The sequence below is a fragment of the Zalophus californianus genome, chromosome 16 (assembly GCF_009762305.2).
Source record: "Zalophus californianus isolate mZalCal1 chromosome 16, mZalCal1.pri.v2, whole genome shotgun sequence".
Classification (NCBI taxonomy): Eukaryota; Metazoa; Chordata; class Mammalia; order Carnivora; family Otariidae; genus Zalophus; species Zalophus californianus.
This window is the reverse complement of record NC_045610.1, coordinates 27,089,382-27,093,301: the sequence shown is the minus strand read 5'-3', so window position 1 is coordinate 27,093,301 and position 3,920 is coordinate 27,089,382. Positions and strand designations below refer to the sequence as shown.

Below are 3,920 nucleotides of genomic sequence, written 5' to 3'. Positions count from 1 at the left end.
ATCTTATATATGGCCAGGATGAACCCTAAAGGCAACACTCACTGTTTGAGAGGCCTTGTGCCATATAAATGAATCAAACACAGATCTTATCTTCAAGAAGTTGGAATTTATAGAGATACGACATGTATATAAAGAAATTAATACAGGATGCCTGGGTGGCTCAGTTGGTTAAGTGTCTGCCTTTGGCTCAGGTCATGATCCCAGGGTCCTGGAATCGAGTCCCGCATCGGGCTCCCTGCTCAGTGGAGAGCCTGCTCCTTCCTTAAAAAAAGAAAAAGAAGAAAGAAATTAATACAACATAGAAAGCAGTAAATTTCTATTATGGAGTGAATGTGTTGCCCCAAAATTCGTATGTTGAAATCTTAACCCCCAATATGATGATATTAGGAGGTGGGTCTTTGGGAAGTGATTCAGCCCCCACGATGGGGATTAGTTCCTATAAAATTAGTTCCTTTTATATTAGTTCCCCAAAGAGCTCTCCCACTTCTGCTGTTAGAGGACACAAGAAAGAGGCCATCTATGAACCAGGAAGTGGCTTCATCAGACCCTGAATCTTTTGGCAGCTTGATCTTTTTTATTTTATTTTATTTTATTATGTTATGTTAATCACCATTCATTACATCATTAGTTTTTGATATAGTGTTCCATGATTCATTGTTTGCGTATAACACCCAGTGACCATGCAATATGTGACCTCTTTAATACCCATCACCAGGCTAACCCATCCCCCCACTGCCCTCCCCTCTAAAACCCTCAGTTTGTTTCCTGGAGTCCATATCTCTCATGGTTTGTCTCCCCCTCCAATGTCCCCCCTTCATTTTTCCCTTCCTACTATTTTTTTTTTAACATATAATGTATTATTTGTTTCAGAGGTACAGGTCTGTGATTCATCAATCTTACACAATTCACAGCGTTCAACATAGCACATACCCTCCCCAATGTCTATCACCCAGCCACCCCATCCCTCCCACCCTCACCATTCCAGCAACCCTGTTTGTTTCCTGAGATTAAGAATTCCTCATATCAGTGAGATCATATGATACATGTCTTTCTCTGGTTGACTTATTTCGCTTAGCATAATACCCTCTAGTTCCATCCACGTCGTTGCAAATGGCAAAATTTAGTGTTTTTTGATGGCTGCATAATATTCCATTGTACGCGCACGCGCGTGTGCCTGTGTGTGTGTGTGTGTGTGTGTGTGTATTCCACATCTTTATCCATTCATCTGTTGATGGACATCTTGGCTCTTTCCACAGTTTGGCTATTGTGGACATTGCTGCTATAAACATTGGGGTGCACATACCCCTTCGGATCCCTACATTTGTATCTTTGGGGTAAGTACCCAGGAGTGCAATTGCTGGATCGTAATGGTAGCTCTATTTTCAACTGTTTGAGGAACCTCCATACTGTTTTCCAGCGTGGCTGCACCAGCTTGCATTCCCACCCACAGTGTAGGAGGGTTCCCCTTTCTCCGCATCCTCGCCAACATCTGTCGTTTCCTGACTTGTTAATTATATTGGCAGCTTGGTCTTGAACTGCCCAGTCTCCAGAACCATGAGAAATAAAATTCTGTTGTTTAAGCCACCCCGTCTATAGTATTTTTGCTATACCAGCCTGAATGGACTAAGACAATGTCATAAGACAAATACAGAAAAAAACCCACAAGTTCAGGAAAAGGTTTATTTCTGATTGAGAAAGTTGGGAAAGGCCTTGTGGAAAAGGGAAACAGCATACTGACCCTCATGCTTGGGCCTGGAGAGATGGGAATAAATTGGACATGCAGGAATAAGAGTGTCGTGGAAAGAGAAAATTACTACCAGTATTAAAAAAAAAAAAAAGTGATGGTGAGGCACGTGGGTGGCTCAGTTGGTTAAGTGTCCAACCCTTGGTTTTGGCTCAGGTCATGATCTTGTGGTCATGGGATCGAGCCCCAAATTGGGCTCTGTGCTCAATGCAGAGTCTGCTTGAGATTCTTTCTCCCTCTCCCTCTGCCCCTTCCCACTTGTGTGCACACACTCGCTCTCTCTCAAATAAATAAAATCTTTAAAAAAAAAGTGATGGTGGCAGTTTCCACATCATGGGAAATGCTACGATTTCCTCTTCGTTTTAGGAAAAACAATTGATGGACCTTTTAGTTACAAAAAGCAAGGTCTAGGGCGAAGAGGAAAAGTAGAAGTCAAGAGGCAGCTGAATTGCCCTGAAGAATCCAATAAACTAGTGTCTCCCTTGGGATAAAGAGGGTGTTCCAGAGAGAAATGATATTGACTTCCTTTTGAGAGGCTCAGGGCAGGAGTTTTTGGGGGGCTTAGAACTCGAAGAAGTAAGGAGGCAACAAGATTCTATGAAAAGAACTCAGTTGGCAATAGGGCAGCAGGTTGTGGGTCATGAAAAATGGCCAATAACTAAATTCCCCATGCCCGGAAGGGCCAACCAACTTCAGTATTGGCCACGCCTATTAAATACCTCCACTATCCCATAAACTTCAGTATGGTCACATCATTCTTCAAAAGCTAGGACAGGGGTTCAGGGCAGGAGGTGAAAATCCCCAACCCGGAGAAGGTAAAAAAGCTCTGGGTAAATTCAGAAATATTGAGGAAGGGGTTGAATTTCCTATAGGAGGGGGCTCAAGTTCAGGGAACTGTGATCTGTGAAGGCTGGAGGACTTAGGGAGATGGGGAGTACATGACTGGCAGGAAGAATAAAAACACAGGGAGCTGTGGTTGGGCTGAAACAAAGGATAATAATAATAATAATTAATATAATACTAATAATAGCTAATACTTCCAGAGTGCTCACCATGGGCCAAGCACTGTGCTGTGCATGCATTAACCCATTTATTTTAGAAAGAGGGGCTGCAGTCAGATCATGGGATGCTCGATGTGCCAGGCTAAGGAATGCAGACATATTTTACTGACAGTGGGGAGATTTTTGAGCAGGTGTTGTTATGAAGTAAAAGACAGGAATCAGAATTGCTTTGATAGGGGAGCCTGAAGACCCCCTGAAATTTTGAGTAATAGTGAATCACACTATTTGTGTAAATAGCCACATATTTCTTTTTTGGGGGGGGTCTTTTTTAAATTTAAATTCAATTAATTAACATATAGTGTATTAGTTTCAGAGGTAGAGGTCAGTGATTCATCAGTCTTACATAATACCCAGTGCTCATTACATCACATGCCTTCCTTCATGCCCAACACCCCGTTACCCCACCCCCCCCACGCCCCTCCCCTCCAGCAACCCTCAGTTCGTTTCCTAATATTAAGAGTCTCTTATGGTTTGTCTCCCTCTCTGGTTTCGTCTTGTTTTATTTTTCCTGGGCTTGTTTCTTTTAATAACTAGAATCCTGCTGCATGTATTGTTCTTTGATGTGCTTGTTGGAGATGTTCTCAGCCTAGCACACTCCTTTTATCCATTATCCATTCCACAGAATTAAAAATATGGAACGCTTCATGAATTTGCATGTCATCCTTGAGTAGGGGCCATGCTCATTGTCTCTGTGCCGTTCCAATTTTGGTATCTGTGCTGCCGAAGTGAGCACAGTCATATATTCCTTTTTCTGGGGAGAGCCGATTACTTCCAACCAATCTTAAAGGTGTCTGAGACTTCAAACAATGCTACGAATCACTGACTTAGCAGTTTCAAGCCTAGATGAGCAGCAGCATAATAGTAGCATTGAAGGAAAAAGGGGTCCCAGGGAAAGAAGGAAAGGTGGGGTTGGCTGCAAGAGTAGACATGATCACGTCCCTCTGTGATCTACTGCTTTGACGAGGACGCTGTAGGTGGATCTTCCAGCCGGCACTAGAGATGGAGAACCCAGCCCTCCAGAGACCATATGCTGCCGCTGCAGGCAGGAACCTGACCTCCATCACAAGCTGGAATTTTAATGACATTTTCAAGGAGAACAGAAAAAAAGGCCAAGG

General features: G+C 43.1%; 1 non-coding gene across 1 annotated transcript; it reads right to left on the bottom strand.

The window, feature by feature from the left end:
- Positions 1–3,431: 3,431 nt before the first annotated feature.
- On the bottom strand, positions 3,432–3,538 carry LOC113908426. Its single transcript, XR_003515490.1, has one exon. It is a non-coding gene; the product is annotated as a U6 spliceosomal RNA (small nuclear RNA).
- Between the last annotated feature and the right edge of the window lie 382 nt (positions 3,539–3,920).